The 25,169-nt window shown below is 38.2% G+C and overlaps 1 protein-coding gene across 9 annotated transcripts in view; it reads right to left on the bottom strand.

Moving 5' to 3' along the window:
• Positions 1–21,875, bottom strand: part of TENM1 (teneurin transmembrane protein 1) — a 490,610-nt gene extending 468,735 nt beyond the window's left edge. For 8 of the 9 annotated variants that reach the window (XM_072124021.1, XM_072124025.1, XM_072124026.1 and 5 more), the window contains exon 1: positions 21,373–21,874. The gene's annotated coding sequence lies outside the window, so the exon portion shown is untranslated. Of the gene's footprint in view, positions 1–21,372 lie in introns of all 9 variants that reach the window. The other variant, XM_072124023.1, reaches the window with a different exon arrangement.
• Between the last annotated feature and the right edge of the window lie 3,294 nt (positions 21,876–25,169).

Raw genomic sequence — 25,169 nt, 5'->3', positions numbered from 1 at the left:
TTGCTAAACTAACTTAGCCAAAATAGAAAAAAACACAGTGCAAATGAAAACAATAAAACATAAAATATTAGTTATACTAGTATTGCAAAATAGGACTTACCGTATATACTTGTGTATAAGCCGAGTTTTTCAGCACAAACAATGTGCTGAAAAACGTCCCCTCGGCTTATACACGAGTCAATACTTGTAAAAAATCATTAAAAATGGACAAAAAAATAAATAAACTTATGTACTCACCCTCTGGTGGCCCCGATGCGCAGCGCTGCTCCCCCGATGTCATTGCGGCTCCTCTTCTGGCTTCCCGACTCCTCTTCTTGCTTCCGCGCCGTCTTCTTTAACATCGTGCTGGGCGGCGCCATTGTTCTTCTCCCGTGCGGCGCCTAGTATGGCGCCACACGGGAGAGAACAACACAATGTTATAGAAGACAGAAGATGGCGCGGAAGCAAGAAGAGGAGCCGGGAAGCCAGAAGAGGAGCCGCGATGACATCTGGGGAGCAGCGCTGCGCAACGGGTAAATAAGTAAGTGAGTAAATAAGTTTTCTTTTTTTTTTTAAATTCTGGGCTGACTGTATACTACTGGGGTCATGCTGTATACTACTGAGGGCACGCTGTATACTACTGGGGGGCAGGCTGGGGTGGTTGTATACTACTGGGGGCAGGCTGGGGTGGCTGTATACTGCTGGGGTGGCTGTATACTACTGGGGGCAGGCTGGGGTGGCTGTATACTACTGGGGGCAGGCTGGGGTGGCTGTATACTACTGGGGGCAGGCTGTATACTACTGGGGGCAGGCTGTATAATACTGAGGGCAGGCTGGGGCAGGCTGTATACTACTGGGGGCAGGCTGTATACTACTGGGGGCAAGCTGTATATTATAGCGGGCTGGCTGGCTATATACTTGGCTGGGTCTGTGACCAATGCATTTCTCACCCGCTGCTTATACTCGAGTCAATAGGTTTTCCAGTTTTTGGTGGTAAAATTAGGGGTCTCGGCTTATACTCGGGTCAGCTTATACTCGAGTATATACAGTATTTACATGGAAGCTGAGGTCTGTCTAATGTCCTTTGGAACAGGTGTCACCTGGCATCTGGATAGCGAGAATGAGATGAAGGAAGGTGAAAAAACAGAAATAGCAGAAGCGCATTGCTCAATTCCAAAAAAAGGTTTAATTTATATGCAAGCGTATACACGGACAAAGTGTTACAGTGGCTTATTCACCCCTTCACCAGGTCCAAATTGGATCTTATACCAGAACCCATCAGCTTATATAGAACTTTCCATATAGTGGATAGGATCGGAAAGAATACTATCTTCACAGATAAAATGTTTTTGACAGTAGAGAAGCCCGGTTCTGGCACGATTGCTGACATTTTATCTGTGAAAACAGTATTTTTCCGATCCTATCCATTGCAGGGAGAGTTCTATATAAGCCAAGAGGTTCTGGTATGAGATCCCATTTGGACCTGATAGCGGAAACAGTATGCCCTCAAACGTGTTGTTCTTGTATCCACTTGGCAGTGTAGTTCATAGAGGATCATAATGACATGAACATATGACATACTATTGAGAGAAGCATAACATTGGGCGAAACATACTTTACTTTCAATTCTACCGTGCACCTGGCCTTTGATGGCTGTCAGAATAACATGAGAACTATAATAAATTTAATGGGCTGTCAGAAATATTATTCCACTAAAAGCGACACAGCTAATCAACAATTACAGAACACAGAACAATGCTTTTCTTCTGTGTTGTAAAGTGACATTTGATAAACTGGCTATTTCCCACATATTGATGTTTTATATAATAATTACATGATATCACAAATTTTCTATTATTTGCCCAAAAGCATATTAAGAAAGGAATGGCACACAACAAACACACAGATACATACAGTACCATATACAGCATATACACACACATACAGTATATACAAACCTCACACATACATCATATACACACTGTGAGACACTGAAGGGGTTAACTGTGGATGGGCGGTATGTTTCCCCTAGGTTTTGCTTCTATGCAAGGCCTTAGTGCTGAGGTGGGTTTGTCCAGCACCTTGGACACAGGTGATGGGAACAGCCTAATTAGCCTGGATAAAATGACTCAGCAGAGTTGAGTGGGTTGTCTCTCTGTGGAAGGAGGCTGAGAGGACACAGCTCTGACCTGTGTGTCTGGAGCAGCCACGTGATCTTTGTTTAGTGTGAGCTAGTGGACTATTTGTATAGTTAGCACCCTGACGGGTAGGTTTTCTTTTGTTTATTCAAATACCTGAATGTAAAGGCTGGTTTTATTTTGCTGCAATAAACGCAGGCGAGACCTGTTTGGACTGTACCCTGGTGTCCCTGTCTTGAACTGCATCCCAGCACCCCGCTACCACGGTCTCTACTGGGCCAAATCTCCACAACACCCAATAAACACCCTTCACCACAGAAGCTTCAGCCACCTGATGCCATGGGCTCCATACTTACTGCTATGGCTACGGTTACACCACTGCAAAGTCCTATATATGCCCTTTACATCAATTCTATTTCTCAGATATTATTACGCTGCTAGGGTTAATTGCGCAGAACTAGAACACTGCACTAAAAAGATAGAAACCAATCCAATGCTTTCATTGTACATAATCAGCTAGACAGATAAAGAGTGTGGCTCATTGCCATATCTGTTGGCAGTCTATCATAGTCATGCAATTTGTGCTATTAATAATGCAGTTCAGAAGTTTACCAAGAGTCACAGTCAAATATTTGGCTTCATTCACTACTATTAGATTTGTAGAAAGGCCCTGTAGATCTGACTCCTTTTACGATAGACATGACCTGGAATAGTACTGTATATAATATACAAAAAATCACAGGGCACTATTGCTAGCCTTGGCGTGTGGTGCATGTGTGCCCATTGGCTGTGTTAAAGCAGCAATTCGAAAGCTGAAACTACCGAGTTCGATTTCTCATGCTTAACTCTGCTTTTCTTTTGTGTCAGAAAACTGCTATATAACAGTATTATCAGCCCATAGAAAATCAAGAAATAAAACAGCACCTGCCAGTATGTGAGAGCCAGTGATTCATGCTGGCCCAAAAGCTCTGTTCCATGGGACCGATATACTTAAAAAAAAAGATGGGAGGCAACACTCAATGTGAGATTTCCAGTCTAATAATATTATTCTAGGTAGCAACAATTTATTTACCGTACATACTCGAGTATAAGCCGACCCAAGTATAAGCCGAGGCCCCTAATTTTACCACAAAACCTGGGAAAACCTATTGATTCGAGTATAAGCCGAGGGTGGGAAATGCATTGGTCACAGCCTCCCTAGTATATAGACTGCCGGACCCTGCTCCCAGTATAAGTCAGCCCCCTGCCCCAGTATAAGCCAGCCCCCTGCCCCAGTATATAGCCAGCAACGGGGGAAGCCAGAAAGGTGAGTTTTGATATATTTTTTTACTCAAGTATAAGCAAGTTTGGGGTTTCAGCACATTTTTTTGTGCTGAAAAACTAGGCTTATTCTCGAGTATATATATATATATATTATCCTTTGTCTGGTATTTGGCAATACAGGCAGTCCCTGTGTTGATAGGTTTGTTCTAGTTGAATTTGTATGCAAGTTAGAACTGTATATATAATTGTAACCCCAACTAAATTCTTTTTGGTCTCTGTGACAATTGATTTTTAAAAATGTTGTATTGTCCTAAGAACCAGGAGGGGCAATAAATCTTAACTACAGACACATTTAATAAGGGCTATAGCTGTATATTATATCCTGGGACTAAAGTGCAGTAAGTTACCAGCATCCAGAGGTCCACTTTTAACTAGGGGTCATCTGTAAGTCGAGTGTTCTTAAGTAGGGGACTGCCTGTAAAGCCAAAATATCACAATGTAGAATGAATTTCGTAAACTGATTTGGTCTAGTGATGATATTTTTTCTAGTATTTGTATTGCTACAAATCTGTTAACCACTAACAAGTTCTTCCATATTGTAGTATGTTATATTCCCAGACACAGCTCTGCTCTTGTCCATAGGCTGCACCTGGTAGTACAGTGTAGCTCTCTTCACTAATTATAATTACGCTGCAATACCACACACAACCCATGGACAAAAACTTAGCAATTACAAGGTATTTTCCTTCTGAGCCAAGTTTAAAAGTTAAAAATGTACTTATTGGCTGTATAGGCAACATCATTGATATTTTGAGCACTTACAGTTCCAAATTGGAAGACTACACATATATTAGAGATAAGCTATTCATTGTTTTGTAGATTCCGTATGAATCTATCATTTGTCATTTTTGAATCTGAATCTTTTCTGATTCTCTTTGGACCAATGCTGTAAAAATTAACAACATGAGTTTTAACATTAACATCAAGGTATTTGCTTACAAACAAGGATTGCACATACCCCTGATGAAGTGAGGCAAACCACATGTCGGGTGGTGTCCACCTCTGGTCTGCATATGCCTGTATGTGTATTTAGTATTTGTCCCATTCCCTCTGTTATTCCTCTGGGAAAAGTGCGATACTTGTTTGCAAACAAATATCTTGACTTGTTCTGAGGATTAGACCTTCTATACCTCGATACAGGTTACTGTGATCTATTTATTATGTATATTAAAGGACACCTGTCATCAGGTCTGTGTCACTTGTCCTGTCACTACTACCTGTTGGAGCAGCTCACAAGGATCCCATCCCAGCCTTTATCTAGTTATTTCATACATTATTCATTGTAAAATCATCTATTTTTTATCATGAACATGAGGCTGGTCACATGGTCAGAGGCAGTGATGTCACCCCTGTTACCCCTCCCCTCTCCTCCCCCTGCTCATGTCTGTGTGTAATGTATAGTAAAGCATGGCTAGTGTGTGTGTATGTCATCTGCTGACATGCTGCATCCTCCTAACACACAGAGACACAGACATCAGCTACACATGAATCTGACATGTTCTGCTGTAACATGGCTGCCTGGAGCTGCTGTATCTCTCCTATACACACACATTCACACACAGGCTGCAGGGGGCGTGGCCACCAGCACCAGGAAGCACATCATTATACAGCCTCACATCATTATACAGGCTGTCAGTCATGCACTGGGGGGGTGTCTGTGCCTCCCACTCATGAATAGAGTGGACAGCTTGAATATGCTAATGCTTCATTGGACATTTAACAGGTCATTTGCATACAGCTTTAGGACCTCATTGCTTAGGTTTACAGGCATGTAGAGGGACAATGAAGGGATAGAGGCAATGCTTTCTAATGGCAGTTTATGAAAATATATTTAGTTTAGGGGGGTTATTTTGCATGACGGGTTCTCTTTAAGTTATTTGACCATTGATGGATTTTTTCTGTGTATGTTGTCTTTTTCATGGATTTGTTTTAAATTGAGGAAATACATTTCCATTCTATGTTTAATATATTTTAATTATTGTTTCCCTTTATTTGGTGTGATTTAAGTTTTCAAACAATCTAATTGATTTAGTGGGGGGACAATGCTTCCTTGCCCCTTGTTACTTGTGTTGGTGTTCACTTACATAGTAATGTTTAATACAGGAACTGGTCTGGACTACTTAACCCAAACTTTGGATATTAGACCAGTGTCTGAGGGGAAGAGGGGGTGTGGGCGTGGGGTTTAGTTAGTGTAATGTGTATTCTGTGTTTTCTATTTGTGTGGGGTGCTCTGTTATTAGATGTGGGATGTGTTTAAGTTCATTAATGTTCATTTATGTTCATTTGTGGGTCTGGTTTGTCTTCAGTAGTTGATGGGTTTGGTTAAGGTCTCTCTCACATTGGGCTGTTTTAAACATTCGTGGTTCGGTGATTAACCCCGATGTGACAAAAAGCCATTGATTTCTATGGGTGTTTTCACATTTGCTTATATTTTTACTGATCCATTTTCTGTGGAAAAAAATATGAAACGTGTCCTATTTTTTCACTGATGCAGATCACGGAAGGCAATAGAATACGATGGGTCTGAAAAAAAAATCGGATGCAACATCCGTTATTTTTTCACTGATGAGGCTGAAAAACCAGGCGTGATGTTTTCAAAGCAATGTTAAACCTGTTAAACCAGACACGGAGGAAGTGAAAACAAAATGGAGACAAAACGGAGCCTCAACACCAATGTGATAGAGCCCTTATGATCTGTTCTATTCGTCTGGGGGTTGTGGTATTTAGTGTCATTTCATTCGTTTGGTGTATGTTAAGTTATTGTTATTTCTAGGTTTCTGCTAGGTGTGAATGGGGCTGGACTAGCAGGTTGAGTTATTGTAAATATTTTGTATATAATGTTTGGTTTCAGTTTTATGCTTTTATTATGTTTTATACTATATAGTTTAATAAAAGATCTACAGGAACTTTTCATTACTTAGAACAATACATAGCAGACTTGTGTAGGCAAATTAATTACAATTCTCTCTGCCTGCAAGTCAGTGATAGTAAGTAACTTTCTGAAGGTTATACGGCACTGACACAGGGGCTTACACTGTGAAGCAGCTGCTTCTCTATATCTAGGAACTGTCACACTGTTTTTACATTGAGGGCACCCTGCTCCTTCATCTCATCTCGCTGCAATTAATGTGAAGCCGTCAGATCTGTCAGTGTCAACGTCTGTGAATCACCTTAGTGTCGTAGTAATGTCAGTGGCAGTTCCCTGTTTGCAAACCTTGTCCTTTTAATTAAAAATACAGGAAGCCAATAAGGTAATTTATGGTCATTAATACATTTCCTTTACCATAACAATAGCCAAATGTAAAAAATAAAATTCATTAGCCTTATTTTTTACCACTCCTGCCTCTGCTCCGAGAGCTGGAGTGCACTTCATTACTTGTATAAAAGAGAACCAATAAGGAACCTTCAAGTCAATTATATTTACATTTTCAATTCATCAAAAGCTTTGGAGGTGCAAGAGGAAGTGGACACTTTTTTCCAATACTATTTATTGACTTTGATGAAATAAATAGGATGCAGTGCTGAACCATTACTAACTAACTTCAGCTTCAGGTGTTTTCTGAAGGACAAGATCATTTTAGAATAATTGGATTCTAGATAAGTGATATTTTCAGTTTTGCTTTGGAAAGAAACAAGCGACGGAGCATATTGAGGAGCAGAGAAAACAAATTGCAAGAATTACATACATTATGGCCACCTACTGGTCATGCTGCGAACAGCAGCAAAAACAAGGAAAAACTGCTTTGTAAAAAAGAATTCTGATCAATCCTGACCACACTGTTACATTTACGATCATATATTACAAAGACGCTACTGATTAATGATCTAACCAAAATCAGCCTATTATTCAAATATTAAGCTTTATTCTAAAACAAATTTGAAATGTATTGATATTGGTGTAATACTCTGCAAGCCCTCATAAATCATACATAGAATTCCAGCTCCTGTATTCACTTTGGTACTGAGCAGCAACACCAATCCTTACCAATGCATAGGATGCCAATGGTTCTAGTAAAAAATAATCATATTTTCCAACTCCCCTACTGATGTCCACAAAAACTGCAAGAAATCCTAAACTCTTTAGATAAGAACTGAAGCTAAAACTTAGCAAACTACATATTTATTTCACTAGTTTTGACCAAGTAACTCAATAGGAAGTCACACTTACTTAAGTGATGGTTTCACATTGTGATATTTGTCTCCGTTGAAACTTTCACAGCTTTGCTTCCATTTTATGGCTATAGTTTCTCTCCTGGGCCTGTTTTACTATATACAAGGCAGACAGTCTAGTCCTTTAAGAAGAAATATGAACACCGAATTCTCCACTTTAACCTCTGGGAAAATGAAAAGTTATAGGAAAAGGTGATTTCTTCTTTCGAAGGGAATTCCACCTTTCTTGTTAGCTCAAAGGCCTTTTGGCTGAATAAAATGGCTAATTCAGACCTTTTTACAGAGTATAAAGTTACATAGAATAAAAGATACAGTAATTATGGACAATATATTCATTATACTTTATGTCATCTAATTCATTATTGCAACATCCCTTGGGCAATTTAATCACAGAAAACACTGTAAACTAATTCAATATATAAAAATGCTTAAAAGAGCACCCATAATACATTAGTCTCCTAATAGATAATGTAGCTGATGCAACTGAACTTACAAAAGCATCACATTAGAGCTAAAACATAGCCAAGAGATCAACATGGAGAACATAAAGGGTCACTTAAATCAGTGATGGCGAAGCTTTCATAGACCAAGTGTCAAAACTACAAAGAAAACCTATTTATGAAAAGTTCCAACACAATAATTTAAGCAGTAAGTTATTGCTCCCTGCTCTGTCACACCTTTGATTCATATCGGATGTTCTGGCTGGGCCTGGATTAGTTGCACCATTGATAATCCAGCTCTGTCCACTCCTCCTCCTACAGTCCCCTAGAGCCCAGGGTGTATGCCTTTAAATTAGCGTTGATGGCAGCACATCCTGACCTGTTTGGGACTGCAGGAGGATACATTGAGTCCTGTCTGGACTTTTTGATCGACAGTGGCATGCATGCCCACAAAGAGAGCTCTGACTGCAACCTTTGGCCCCTGTGCCATGGGTTCGCCACCAAACGTAAAGGCTATAAAGACTCATAAACCACGAGCTTAAACCATTTAGTGAAAGTAAAACAAAGAAGCTAAATGCAAAGCGAAATCTGTAGCTGTATTGTTTTGTCAGTAACTTTATGTGTGTCAACCATATGTATGCAAGATTAGTGTATTATCAGTGAATTTACTGTAATCTAATCTTTCCAATTTGGAAGGGAAATCTATTGAACCCATGGGAAAATTTTGTTGTTACACACCAATCCATCGTAAAATATAATATTAACTTACAACATTAAAGAGGACCTGTCACCTGTAAAAACGGTACTAGGAGCTTCTTACTAAAGTAAGCAGCTTCCAGTGCTACAACAGATGCCCACCAGCCTATGGAGGCAGAGGGGAAGAGGCAGCACCTCGGAAAACGTTTCTAGTGTACATCGTGGCGGTGTCTGCTAGCGTTATTGGAGCATTATTGGAGGTGTAACACTGCTGCCTCTGTTGAAGCACTAGGAGCTGCTTACTTTAGTTTACTTTACGTTTTTACAGGTGACAGGTCCTCTTTAAGTACATAACAATGACACAACCAATAGATACATAGATAGATGCAAAATTAGAAGATGTTTGTGTTTTCTTTTTAATATTGGGACAAAAACTGAAATAAGCATTAATAAAAAAAAAATGAGAATAATCTTCTAGTAAGATACTTTATATCCAAGAGTTCTGTTGACATTTATAGGTAGGTGAGAAGTGGCGGCTTTTGTAGAAGCTAATAATGAGGTAGAGTTTAATAGTTGTAGAGGAGCCATTGGGGAAACACGAGACAAGTTCCCCTAGGTATGTCTCCATATTACCTTGGAAGCTCCCTGTGGTGAGAGATTAAGGATTAGAAATCCTTGCTTCACATGACTGACAGGTAATCAAGTAGACCAGAGGACACATAGGTAATCAATGCCGTCCTGTACACATAGGAAAACACGAGGACTTTGTTTGTGGAAGGGTTTTTCCTTTTGATTTTACTTTGAAGCACAGATCACTGAGACGTCAGACATTTACAGTTGTTATATTCTTATCTATATTTTATTAACTGCATGCTATACAGTAGACATGATACGCTTTGATGAAGGTAGAAGAAAGCTGAGAGCGACAGCAAGTGGGGAAATTAACTCTGTGCGACACCAAATCTAAATACCATTACTATCTTTACCTCCATTGCATCTCATATCTAGCTATCTATATTTTTATCCATCTAATATCAATCTATAGGTGGTACCCTACTTAAGAACAACTGACTTACAGACAGCCCCTAGTTACAACCGGTCCTCTGTATGTTGGTAATTTACTGTACTTTAGCCTCAGGCTACAATAATCAGCTATAACACTTATCAAAGATGTCTGCAATTAACATTTATTGTTAATCCTGGTTCTTATCACAATCCAACATTTTTAAAATTCAATTGTCACAGAGACTAAAAAAAATTTGGCTGGGGTTACATTATAAAATATACAGTTCCAACTTACATACAAATTCAACTTAAGAGCAAACCTACAGAACCTATCTTGGATGTAACCCGGGGACTGCCTGTATACGTGTCTACTATTTATTTATACATCTTTATCAGATTCATCTTTCTTAGACAGATAGACATAACAAGATACATCTATCTATCTATCTAGCAATCATTCACTCTTTTACATATATATCCACTCACTGATTAAATAATCAAAAAAGTCTGCACTACAAAACAAGTTAAAAAGATGTAATGGGTTCTTTATTAACCCAAGTGCGGAATTTCAGGATCCTATGCAGGATCCTTTCTTAAGCGATGTGATAAGATATGAGCAAACACAAGTGTGTAATTAAAAATGGGATACATCCAAATCATATACAGATATTATAACAACTCCTTCCTTCTATATATACATAATTTCAACCTTTTGTACGTGTTTGACTTATATGCACATTCAGGCTTCTAGAGGTTATGTATGGGAACACCTACACAACACCTCTATATAATTTACATTGTAATATCAAGACCCTAAAAATCAAATTGCCTAAAAAACAACATATGAGGCTATCAATCTAAAAAGTATCAAATTTTATTGTACGAAAAATACATCAATATCCATCATATATTCTGGAGAAGAAAGAATACATACGCATGACCACAAAACCGTTCAATTCATATATCAGCATACAATAATAATACCTGTTATAACATATGCATTAAACAATACAGGCAGTCCCCGGGTTACATACAAGATAGGGTCTGTAGGTTTGTTCTTAAGTTGAGTTTGTATGTAAGTCGGAACTGTATATTTTATCATTGTAATCCCAGACAGAACATTTTTGGTCTCTGTAATAATTGCATTTTAAAAATTTTGGGTTGTCATAAGAATTAATATTAACACTAAAGCTTCATTACAGACACATTTAATAACTGTTACAGCTGATGATTGTAGCCTAGGACTAAAGTACAATAAATTACCAATATCCAGAGGTCCGTTTGTAACTAGGGGTCGTATGTAAGTCGAGTGTTCTTAAGTAGGGGACCGCCTGTATATATACTCTCAAATAAAGAGATCTAGATGAACTTATGTCTACCACTTGAAATTGGTTATCATGTAGTGCAATGTTCTTGTTGGTATAAATAACAACTGTGTCACAATTTGCATATCATGATACACTAACTATCCCATACACCTAAGGAGCCAATCTTAGCCCCCCTTATGTAGTAAAATTCAACTGAATAAGGGAAAACATTCTTTCAAACATAAGTGATTATGTATTAAGATCCCAAACATTATGTAGCTTGCATCATAGTACTGCAGTACGTGGTCACCCGTCACAGAAACACAACCCTCGACGTATGTTTCACCTCCATCGACTTCCTCTTATTGAGGTTATGTATAAATACAGATGGAAGGAGATGTTATAATATCTGTATATGATTTGCAGGTATCACGTTTGTAACTATACACCTGTGCTTGTTCACATGACTGTAGTAAGATTTCATATATATATATATATATATATATATATATATATATATATATGACATTGCTTGAGAAAGGATTCTGAATAGGGTCTGAAACTTCCCACTTGGGTTAATTAAGTACTAGAGATGAGCGAGTTTACTCGTCCTAGCTTAATGCTCGTTCGAGTATTAGCGTACTCGAAACGGCTCGTTTCTCTGACGAGTATCTCGCCGGCTCAAGATCGAGCATTTACTTAACGAAACACAGTGAAGAATAGTGAAGAATACAATGAAAACAGTGAACACAGGATCATTTAAGTGAAGAACACATTGAAAGAACACAGTGAAGAACACATTGCAGATGTTCCGTACATCTGCTAACTTATCCGAACGGTGTTCCCCACAATAGTATGTGAAGAACAATATGTGTGAAGAACACATTGCAGATGTAGGGAAACATCTGCAATGTGTTCTTCACACACATTTTTCTTCACATACTATTGTGAAGAACACCGTTCGGATAAGTTAGCAGATGTACGGAACATCTGCAATGTGTTCTTCACTGTGTTTTTTCAATGTGTTCTTTCAGTGAAAACATCTGCAAACATCTGCAATGTGATCTTCTTTAGTGTTCTTTCAATGTGTTCCTTCAGTAAAAAATGCTTGAGTCTCCCATTGACTTCAATGGGGTTCGTTATTCGATACGAGCACTCGAGCATCGGGAAAAGTTCGACCCGATGTAACGAGCACTCGAGCATTTTAGTGCTTGTTCATCTCTATTAAGTACCCATTACATTGTTTTCACTGATTTTGGAGTTCCGCCTTTTGTTTTTTGATTATTACATATTTGGGAATGTCGTGACTGTTGGGACATGCACCCAAAAGAGAATGGTTATTACCATGGTGCTCCTGAACTTTTATTAATTTTACCAATTAATCTCTTTATCTATCTGAAATCATGTCTATCTCCTGTATCTATCAATCCATCCACAAAAAAAAACATATTCATTATGTAACTATCACATATTACTTGTCTCAAAGCTGGTGATTTCTGCTCAACCTATTGCTTCTGATCTGAGATGACAGAATCTGTTGAATTTTTTTTGTTTTATAATTCAAGTAACTTTCCAGGCAAAACTAATACACTATATTCAGTACCTATGGAGTGAGATGCATTTGACACAGGGATTCAAAGAACATCAAGGATTGAATTGCTGTGTCATGTACCACCCCCCTCAGGCCCTGCTTGAAGCATTGAATGGTGTTTCAGTTTTAACCTGGAGTGGTCCTTCAAGATAATTCATTTAAATCTTTTTCAAAATGATACATGGTGTTTACTTTATGTACACAAAAAGCAATGTACCAGAGTCTTAGAAACTGCAGTTCCTGCAGTCATGTCACACATACGATCCTACAATGTTATTGACACTCAGCTCTATATACAAGACAGACTATGAATCACTGATAGCATCATAATCCTAATACCACAGTGAGAAAGAACGGAAGAGAATAATTTCCTACAAAACTATATATCATTTTATTCTGTCCCTCCTGCTTTCTTACCTACTGGATTCAGATTGGCTAGAAGGTTTCCTTTAATAAAGCTAGAAGTTACTTCGTGAATAAGCTCAAAGGGCAGATGTGAAGCACCTCTACCAATATAACTCATAACTAGGGGAGGCTCTTACTGATATCGCACTGGAGCTCTAAAATTCAAGATCAGTCTTCATGTGAAAAAGTGTTTATAGTCAATGACAGAAGCTACAAATAGATTGAAAACATAAATTCTAGTTATGACAATTAAAGGGATATCTGAATGCAGCAATGACCAGAATACCCCCTAAGCATTTGATCCTTTAAACTGATGGTTCCAGATACCGTTACTTCAGGGAAGCTGAATGTGCTTACGCATTATTTTTTAATATTAAATAGGGTTGTCTATAGGAGACATAATTTATTATATGATAATGATATTGCAGTATACATTGAAGGCCAAGATTCTATTACACCTGTTACTTGAATACTAGACATAGACCAACATGGAGCTCATGACTTGATGTCTATTGAAATTCATAAAACATATTGGTGGGTGGCAGCTGCAATGCCTGATACATTCTGACCATGATGTTGTTTGTAGAAGATGAATATGTCTTCTCAATTTCAATACTCCAGTTGAATAAAACTTTAATACAACCAATACAATGGTCACCTTTGTTTGAGTATGTGAGAGTTCATTAACCCACTGCTGGTATATATGCATGTGGGCAGTACATTAATTTCTGGTATATATTTATGTGTGTGTTAAATTGATGGCTGGTATATGTCTGTAATAATCACTGCACGTACGTTTGTACGTGGTACATTTTGTGCTTTGTATTTTTTTATACATAACTAGAGATAGTATGTAGGCGTAGGAATTTGTAGGACTAATCCAAATTTGCACTGGGCCCAATAGAGCCCAGTCATATGCTTTCTATAAGCCTATACTATTGCTGCCTTTGTTGCTCCCCATCAGTAAAAAGCTAGTTCAACCCATTCTCTCTCACCTAATTTGGAACATAACTTTAGGCAGAAGGCTATAAACATGGCATTTTGACTTGTAAACTGCTCAACATATATGAATTACATTGAGAATTTTTGGCTTGTACCTACTTCAATAAGCCAAGTTTCATACGTCGGAATCTCCCTTTATTCTGATGCTTCCAGATACAGTTACTGCAGAGTAGTATCCTTTACACTATGCACTCATACATTATTTTTATATTAAACAGGTATGTCTGTATGGGAAATGACTTATTATTTGTCAGTGCCATTGTACTATCCATTGAAGGCCATGCTTTTATGACACTGGGAGCTTGTTTGCTAGACATAGACCAACATAATGCTCATGACTTGCTGTCTATTGAAATTCCAACATATTGATGAGTGCAAGCTACAATGCTTGCTACATTCTGACCATGATGTTACTTTTAGAAGATGAAGATGCTTCATCCATTTCAAGACTCCGGTTGATTAAAACTTCAATACAACCTAAATACGAGGGCCACATCTGTTAGCAGCACAAGCAGAATGGATCACTATACTGCATGTGACAGTTCATTATCTCTCCCTGTCATGTTGCTGAAGTTGCTGTTTATTAGTCGACATACTAAAAAGTGTCTGAACTTATCTGTTATATTATGCAAATTGAACTACTTTTTTTGCTGAATCAAATTAAGTGAAATGTACATAGACCATTGGCATATTAATTAGAAGCTCAGGCGCTCCCATTTACCAAACTAGAAATCATTTCTCCCTTTTCATCTCTAGAGAAATAATTAGACTCACACTTTTGTGAAGTAGAAGTGTTTTAATAATGCCAGGATTTAACTGGTGAATGTAGAGTCCATGATACTGGCAAATATGCCAGATTTTTATGTTATGTGCCCAGTAGTAGATTAGTGCCTAGACGTACACGCCGGGACCTCAATTATCTCATATTAGCACAGTATGACCTTTTATACTGACTACTTTGATCCATGAAAATGGTCCTTTTTCGCATCTTTTATAATGCATGTAAGACATTGCAAAATATTATGTGACCTGAAACGTGATCCTAATATCCTTGGATGATGGAAATCTGAATATAAATCTATTTTGGCTCTAGAAAACAAGTAAACTTCTTTAGGTAAATATCTGTTTTTACATAGGTTATTGTCACAATGTCTATGTGGTTGTACATCAGAAAGGACAGCACAATAAATCCTGACATTTCATCTATTGAATTGAAAAGAGCAGTGCTTTTAAGCTTTCAAGTGTATTTAAAGGGACTTTCCAAGATATAGATATTGATATCCTATCCTTAGGATATATCATCCATATTGACCGTATTGCTAATCAAATACAGCACCATACAGAACATTGCACATCAAACAGGCCATGTGACTGTCAAAGGCCTGGGAAGCAGAAGCAGCACATACTGCGACCCACTGCTGGAATATATTTATTGTCTGTGGTATATTCACTGGAATATATTTATTGGAGCACTATATTCGTATCTGGTGTATATTTATGTCTGTGGTATATTAATTGCTGGTACTTTTCTGGTATAATCACTGCATGCACATGTATATTTACAGCTGGTTGTATTTTTCATTCTGGGTACATTATTGGGTGCTTAGACATATGGGGACCCAGTCCAAAGTTTTAACTAGGCCTATTAGAGACTGGTCTCATAATGAGTCATGTCACTCATCCCGTTCTTCAGCAGTTCCTAAGTTTTGAAAAATGAATGAACTGTACAGCAAGGTTCTCCATAGGGAGGAAATAACTCTTCCCACATTTACTAATGATTATTACATAGGTTTCTTTCATACAATTAAAAATAGGGATCTCACAGCTCAGTTGCCCAGACTGTATAATTATAGTATCTAAGTTAATTTAGTAGAATAATAAAAAGGAAGCTATCAAGCTATCAGAGTTTGCTCGGTCTGTGACTGGTTATGTGATGATGTGCTGAGGCATCATGGGATTGATAGAGAGCAAGAAGAGAAGAAAAAGAAGTAAAAATGTAAAAAATATAGAAAAAATATATTTGAGTCAATAGAGAATGCAGGAATATCATATTATACAAAGGCAATGTATAGAGGTAAAAAGACTGTGAGCACAAGCTCTGGAAAACGGTTTTACTGTAAATACTGCTTTAGCGCTACGGTATTTGATGGCGATATATAAAGATTATTATTCTTATGCCCCCTCCTGCAGTGGATAAAATTTAAGTTTACTGAATGTTTTATGAAAAGCAAAATATTCATCATTTTCAAACTCAATGAAGTAGAAAAAAATGTCAGCTTTCACTAAAAGGATAATATAGGATTTCTAGACTCACATAGGTTTACAATGTAATCTCTGTTTACGGTTATAGCAGATAAACTAATGATATTCCATTTCTATCCACTGGTGACTGTCATCAATAATAATGATTACACAATTCCTGCTTCTTGTATGCTGTGACACATGAGTCCCGCACGTTATATTCCTTTTCTATATTAACTCTCTCAATCTCCCACAGTATTCCTTACCTTTTGACCTACTGATACCTGCCCCCCTTTCCTTTCTCTGTCTGGAATTGAATTCCGTGCAGTATATATGAATGGAGTTGCATTTGCAAGTTGCTACAGGACTTTAGGTTCCATTTTTGTTTACAGTATCTGCATGTTTGACTTCTACTTGAACACAAAAAACTCAATGGGGGGTCATTATCTTTATTCAGGACACTTGTATGTGTGTCTTTTTTTGGTTATTTTGGGTTTTGGACTTGAATGATTTATATTAGGGTCTGTTCGCACCATTTGCGCCCACATATTGGTCCCCACTGCCGTCTATGCGACCTGCTGACATTGTGGTAAGCACCCATTGTCTCACTGCACCGTAACTGTGCACATGGACATATACGGCATGTCCTATATTTTAAAGTTATTGCGCTGGCCCTATGTTGGTCTACGGAGAGGGGAAGGGGTTAGCAGCGCTCATCCATCCTCCTCTCCAGCACGAGGACGTGTGCCCACTCGGGCATAGATGTGAATGTATGTTCATGTGAATGTACCCATAGAGGTTGATATATAAGGCAGCTGAGTTAATGGGGTTTTTGCAACCTTTTATAAAAAAAAAAAAAAAAACATTGCACAAAAGTCAAACACTTCTGCAAACCCTTCTAAGGTTTTTCCTACAGCTGTTCTGGACTGGAGTTTATTTGCAACTTTTTAAAAACAATTTGCACTGAAATTGTGACTTTTGCATATGACCACATCTGTATTTTAACAATATAACAGACACAACACTGAAAAATTCTTGCATGGCTAGACTTGCAGGGTGAGTACAAAAGTTGCAAATTTTGGGGCAAGTATTCAAATACACAAATATAAGGCTACACTGATGTATGCCCACACGGCTACGGTGAGGCGGGCATATGTTCGCAGCGATGTAGAGGAGGAGAAGTAGACCCCCCTTCCGTTCCATAGTGATCCATTGCGCATGACCCATCACGCGGAAAAACATAGGATACGTCCTATCTTTTCCCCGTGTATGGAGTGGAACGGTGCCACACGTGTGTGGAACTGTATCTCTCCGTCCGTCCATTGTTTTCTATGGGACACGTATGTAAGGCCACAAGCTTGCCCCCCTCCCCCATTTGGTCATGTGAATGTGGCCTAAAAGAAGAATAATAAAAGCTTGAAGTTAAATGACCCCTCCAATCAGTTTGTACAGACTGCTATAGTGAATCTGCATGAACATCGAGAGAGATATCAGTAGCAGCTAACCATTTATGATGTCATTCGTGGTGCAAGTAAAGGGTGCACAGGATCCATACTATAATGTAATATATGTAGAATATATCACACATGGATTTATTGATTATCTAGTAGTTAGCACAATTTTTAGTTACAGTGACGTGTTGATGATTGTTCTGATTATTGTTATACATTCAACAGGCATTTAAGAACTGAATACAGAAAAGTAGTGGTTAAAGCATCTTCTACGTACAAAAACTGGAAACCGTCTTTGACTACATGTTGGCGTATTCTTTTTTCTACTAACAGAACACAAATCGTCAGTACAGTTTTATTTTCCTTTGTTCTATTGTCTCCTTGGTGTTTGAGTGACAGTTCCCCTCGAGAAGAAGCCACGTCTTTTCTTGGAATAAACATACATTATTCGGTACCACCCAATAACCTTCATCTAATCCTGCCACAAACACAGAAGCTCTGACTATGCCTGCAAAGTCTCATCCCTAGAAAAACATAGCAATTTTTCACATTGTATACAGTAGAGTTAAAGAAGCAGTTTTTCCCTTATAAAAACGGCACCAATGCATTTCTCTTGCCATGACTGGCTTCCTCTAAACTTTAGAGAACGGATTATTTTGACATTCTGAAAAATTTGCACACAATAAAGAAACTGGAATCTATGTCAGTCAATACAGCAGCTTATTGAGCCATGCCCAGAATATGTCCTGTATCTCATCAGCATCATAGAAATGGATGACTAGAACATTTATGGTGAAACACTTTATATAGGCTATTTTTATGTTCCTGCCAAGAACCAGTTAAATGAGAAACTCCCATTATTCACCACTTCCTTCTGTTTCTTAAGGCTAAAAATAATTGCTGTCATTAATAATAATTTGGTTCTACATTACGACCGCCACTGACTCATCCTCTTCATTAAGAAACCTAGGACTTCCTGTTGCCCCTGCAGTATCCAAAAAGGTTTCAAGTTGAATCGGAACTTTTGCAAAGTTTTACTGTCATATGTTGTGTCACCTTACACCATGACTATCCTCCTGCCAAGAGAGTATGGCAGCGAGTCACATGGTAATGCTGCAGCAAATCCCATGTAACTGAGACTGGTCACTGACAGATGAATTTTATCACGGCACTTATTTACTGTTGCTTCTGGCGGAGTGGACTATATCTGCACTGCAGGCTATGGTGCTGCAGTGACAATGTTTATGGGAAGGATTAAGGATTGCAATTGTTACTGCAGGGCAATATACTCGGATTCAGGGATTATCGGATGGTCGAAGTGTACTGGGTTTATAAAAACCCTTTGTCATATAATATACATGGGCGCTAATTGGTCCAGTTGGTCCACCAGTTGGAACTAATAATAATGCACACCTCTCTAAGGAATGGCAGAAATATGTTTATTATCAAAAGACATGATCTTTGGACTGCAGTCCCTCCTTTCAAGTTATGTTAACTCTGAGTTACCAAGTTTCACAAAATTGAGACTCTGCCACATCTGCTTGTCGTCATACATATTAAGTAAAAGAAGTTAGAGATAGATGCAACAATAATGGATATGCACAATACACTTCTAGGTAAAGTATTTGCACTTTATATGGATTTCTTCATTTCAAGGTTGTATTTGCTATTGTTAGAAGGAATAAATTGAAAATCTCGATTATTTGACAATCACTGAGAAGGGATATCACTCCAGATGCCATGGTCAATTACATGGCATAACTAATGTCAATGTAAGCTTTATATAAAGTATTGTAATGTCTGCACTAAATTGAGGTGCCAATGACAATGGCTAATGGTAAAGCACAGACAATCAAAGTATTAAGTGACTTTACCTTTTATTAATTAACAAAAGTCCAGACCACTCAACGCACCAGCCTTCATTGGCAAGGGTCCTTGTGCTCTTAACTTATATGCTGCATCCATCATTATTATACATATCACAGATGCAAATGAATGAGAATGCATAATAACCATGACTATAACTATAATGCACAAATCTACTAGAATAAAAAATATCCTTTTTGTAAAATGTAACCCTTTCTAGGACAACTTAGGAAGTGAGTCAATATTCTATGTATGATAAAATTAAGCTGATATTATAGGTTTCATTTACTTCTCTTAAAGACACACTAATCATAGACTGATAGTTCTGTTGGCAAAAAAATAGTTAAAAATGAGTCTAACAGTCATGGAGTTGTTGTATTACATGGAGTTGGTATATATTTAGTGCACTTTTTAAACACATATTACTTTTATCACAGTATAATAATATAATAACTCAAAAATGCTGCTTTCCAACACGTAGAAAAGCCTTCTCATTAAAGTCCATGATAGAGACTCATGTGGAGGTTCATACTGTGTTTGCAGAGGCTCATAAGCAGAAGTATAAGGGCTGTAGGCATCTGCTAAAAGCTTAAACATAAAAGGGAAATAAATTATTTGCAAACTTGACATACAAAAAGCTAAAATAGTAAAACTATGGATTGTATGCTTTAAGTATATTGACTTTTCAAGAACTGAACAGACTCCTCAACCACAGAAGAAAAAAACAATGCATTTCTTGCAGACAAACAGTAACCACAAAGAAGCCTATACTTAAATAATCATTGGATTGAATAGGATATTCTAGTGTATCACTGAGGCTGTACACAACACATTATTTACTGTAATCCCTTTTAGAAAGGCTCATTAGCCCCCACTAGGGCTTGCCGACACACCAAATGTAGACAGTCCTTCTTTTCACTTTCTATAAGTGGTTGGACTGACAGAACAATGGATACTATATATTATCTGCTAAATGCGAAATATTAACTATTGAAGCAAAGGTCAGCTGTAATAGTCGCACCATATTTAAGGGCACTGATAGGGTCACAAAATAAATGTCATGTAAAAAAAAATAACAGATGCACAGACGAAGATGACACCAGGAAGATTGAAAAGATGTGACAGATGAAGCTAAAAAGTCTGGCATGGGTGAGATAAAGCAAATTAATACAATAGAATCCACAATATAAGCAGAACTCCCTGTAACAGTCCTGATCACTTGTGCCCACTTTTACCAGGTTTTATGACATTGCTGCATTTGCTTTACCAAGTTCTATTTTTATATCATAAAATCATTGGACATTTTGATTGAATGTCATGAAGCTTTCCAGGATCACTCACCTTTTATCATAGGATATCTGACTACTGCTTCTACACCAATGTGTTTCTGTGTCCAAGCTTAACTCTTGCAGCCCTGGAAGATCTTAGTCAATCCATGTATTTAGCTCTTTTTTTCCATGATTACACCTAAGCAGCAGTGTTTAACCAGTATGTAAAAGCCTTAGCTATGATATGATAGAAATAAGTGTGTACCCCAGACCCACCCAGCAGGCGCCTATATACACACGTCCTAGTAGTAGACTAGAATGCGCTGTCCACTTGTTAGAGTGCTGAACCAGCCAGAAACACACACCCTACAAAGTGCTTCTCGGCTCAGAGCATGTTGCCCTCACGTGTATACAGATGAGTATCTACAATCACATACTAACATCTTCATTTCCTCAAATACAGAGAGAAAACATAGCAGTTGGCACCTACCTATTGACCGGGAACTCTGGGCAGCCTTGATCCCCCAGGCTGCTTCTCTCTGCCCTGTGCAGGTCTTGCCATAGCCTAACACTGGTGCCCTTGCCTGACCGCTTATTTGCCAAAGAGGCAGAAGATAAATCCACCTTGAACAGCCATCAGTCAACCTCCAGGAGTCAATAGGAGCAGGATGCTGGTGACAAGGACAGTTCTATGGGTCAGTAAGTGATAATCTCCTACATGGACCAAGGCTCCTTTATCATCATCCTAGGGCTCCAGTGCTGGAACAAGCAGGCGTACACCATCCAGGGTGCAGACACAGCTCCAGAGGACTGTACCACTGTATGAAGGGGTGGGATTGGCAGTGGCTTTAGCTTCAGCTTAGGCTGCAAGTGCATGTAAAGCTGCCATCAGTTTTCTGTGAAGCTGCTTGAGCTCTGTGCAGACAGCATCCTCCAGCCTCTCTGCTGCTGCTGCTACTGCTGATCTGGGAGACAGGAGGAGGAGGTGCAGACAAATGAACACAACTGCAACTATGGACTGAGCTAGGAGGAGAGAGAGAGAAAGAAAGAAGCTGCTGCTGACTACATCTCTCCATGTCAGGGCACCAGCTCATATCCTCCATCCTTTCCTTCCATACGCTACTACAAGAGTCTGTGTCCTCTAAGTGTACAAAAAAACAACAAAACAAAAAAAAAAAACAATGAAGAAAATGAAGCTGCTGTCTCTTTAACAAAGTCCACTCTAACATATATGTTTATTATTTGAATTGTTTTTCATAATACAAATATTGTTATTATCCCAGACAAATATTACCATTAAAAGTAATAATATTTTTGTTGAGAAATAAAGCATTCCCCATATGTCTTATACATGTAACCTCCTATCAGCATCTTTTCTTTTGCCCTGGATATATAAAAATAAAATATATATATTATTAATTCATAAAATATAAAATTAACAAAAGTCTTAAAATATTAAACTAACATATATATGTGACTCAGAGAAGCCTTGGCACTGAATAAAGATCAATATAAAGAATAAGGTGCCCTTATAGTGTTAACTCTTGTTGAACACAGGGCATGGAATCAGGTAAAAGAATATGTATTTTTTTCAAAGCTGCACAGACAGAGGATGAAAATATATTTCCTGACTGTAGAGGTCTCTTTAGCTGAAAGTCTGTGAATCCCATGTGCGATTCAGCTTTGTAAAACTGCAGGATGACCTTATACATATGCATAGGATGCCTGGTTCTCTGTGCTTATGATATATATATATATTATTTATATTCTCTTTAAATGTATCAATAAGTAAATGTTAATAGGTTAACCCCTTGACATCTGGTTTATTATTTTATAGGTGAGGTTTTAAAGACAATAATGTTCTTGGTGCCTTAATTGGCATATTGGTACAATGCTGACTGAGGTTTTTATAGGGGACAGTAAAATGCCCTAATGAAAGGTGATCTTTTCCTGGTGATAGAGTTTCATTAAGCTCTTTATGACCACAAATCACAGTCGCTATTCACCATATTCATCTTCCAGTAAAACATAGTGTGTGCCAGTATCTAAATATGCTCCATAGTTTGCTCCCCTTACATAGAATAGATGACCCCCGTGTCAGTCTGAGCCTCATAAAATAACAGGAAGATAAAGGTGTCACTTATTTCTCTTTAATTGAACTAATTTGATCAATGGAAAGTATCTGTCTTTGTGAAGGGGTTGATGTTTATGTATGATTCAGACCAAAGCAGATTATAAATAATGCCTTGCAGATACACCAGGGTTAATGAGGGTACAAACAACCAATTAACACTTATAGTGAGATTAAGAGGGAATTCCAGCCTTTATGATGCATAAGGCAAAATGGGGAATGATGAATTCTGTTTCCAGCTTTTTCAGTTTAGACAAAACATAACTAATAATTATATAAATCGTATATACTAATCAATAAATTATCAGGAAGCCAAAACCAATCCAATTTAATAATGCAGAGTAGAATATCTCAAATAGTATAATCACATAGAGGGTGTACCATGACTCAAATATAAACTCTCAACAAAGGCTATCCGTAACACTAGTGCATGTAAGAGTGATGATATAAATGGCGTGATAGAGGAGCATGTAAGGGTGAGGGAATAGGTGTTACAGCATAGGGTCATTTAAGGATGAGGGTATAAGTGCCGTGGTAAAGGAGCATCTAATTGTAAGTGAAAGGGTGCAGTGGCAGAGAAGCATGTAAGGGTTTGTGTATAAGTGTCATAGTAGAAGAACATGTAAGGGAATATTGAATATATAGGTGTTATGGCAGAGGGGCATGTAAGGGTGAGGGTGTAAGTGCAATGGCAGTGGAGCATAAAAGGATGAGGGTATAAATGCCATGGCAAAGGAGCATGTAAAGAAGAGGGAATAAGTATGATGGCAAATGAACATGCAAGTTTGAGGGTATAAGTTTCTTGGAGAGCATGTAAGCGTGAGGAAATAGGTGTGATGGCAGATTTAAAGGCGAGTTTATAAATGCCATAGCAGAGAACCATGTAGGGGAAGAGTGAGTATGCAAGTGTAACGGCAGAGTAACATGCCGGAGTAAGTAGGGGATAAGTTCCATAAGTGTAGGGGATAAGTGCCATAGCACTAAGGGTGTGCTATCAGAATGCTCTGGACTTCAAACTAGACTGAAGGTTCAACTACCAACAAGACAATGACCCTAAGCACTCAGCTGAAATAACCAAGCAGTAGCTTCAGAACAACCCTGTGACCATTCTTGATTGGCCCAGCCACTACCCAGACCTAAACCCAATTGAGCATCTCTGAGAGACTTGAAAATGGCGTCCACAAATGTTCACCATCCAACCTGAGGGAACTGGAGAGGATCTGCAAGGAAGAGGCATAGGATCCCTAAACCAGTTGTGAAAAACTTGCTACATCGTTCTCAAGAAGACGCATGACTGTACTGGCTCATAAGGTGCTTGTACTGAGTAAAGGGTCTGAATACTTATGACCATGTGATATTTCAGTTTTTCTTGTTTAATAAATTAGCATCTACATTTCTGGGGGGTTTTTCTGTCAAGCTGGGGCACAGACTGTGCATTAATGAGAAAAAAGAACTGTTTTGATCTCACCAATTGTCTGCAATGAAAAAAAGAATGAAAAATTTAAAGGGGTCTGAATAATTTCCATACCCACTGTATAAGTGCAATGGCAGTAGAATGGGAGCATGAAGGGTGGGAATATAAGTTTAATAGCATAGAAGCATCTTATGGTGAGGGTGCGTGTCACAGGAATAGCACAAAGTAGGATGAGGATATAAGTCTATATAAAATATAAGTGTATATAAAATATACAGGAGCAGTTAAGGGTGTGGGTATAAGTACTGTGACAGAAGAGCATGTAATAGTAAGCATATAAGATGCATGGCAGAGGAGCATGTAAGGGTTAGGGTATGGGTGCGTTGCAGAAGAGCATGTAAGGGTGGGGATATAAGAACCATAGCAGAGGAAAGTGAGTATATAAGTGTCATGGTAGAGAAGCATGTAAGGATGAGGTATAAGATCTATTTCATAGGAGCATGTAATGGTGAGGGTATAAGATCTATTTCATAGGAGCATGTAAGGGTGAGGGTATAAGTGCTGTGACAGATGTGATGTAATAGTAAGCATATAAGTGGCATGGCTGAGGAATAAGCACATTTGATTTACTTGTTCACATGCAGCAATTGCCGTGTTCAATACGTTTGGTGCAAAACAAATGCATTGAAAGTCAGAATAAGAAGGCATCATTAGATCACGCAGCTCTGATTACTCTCTGTGT

Source organism: Engystomops pustulosus, chromosome 9 (assembly GCF_040894005.1).
Source record: "Engystomops pustulosus chromosome 9, aEngPut4.maternal, whole genome shotgun sequence".
NCBI lineage: Eukaryota > Metazoa > Chordata > Amphibia > Anura > Leptodactylidae > Engystomops > Engystomops pustulosus.
This window is presented reverse-complemented; position numbering and strand designations above follow the sequence as displayed.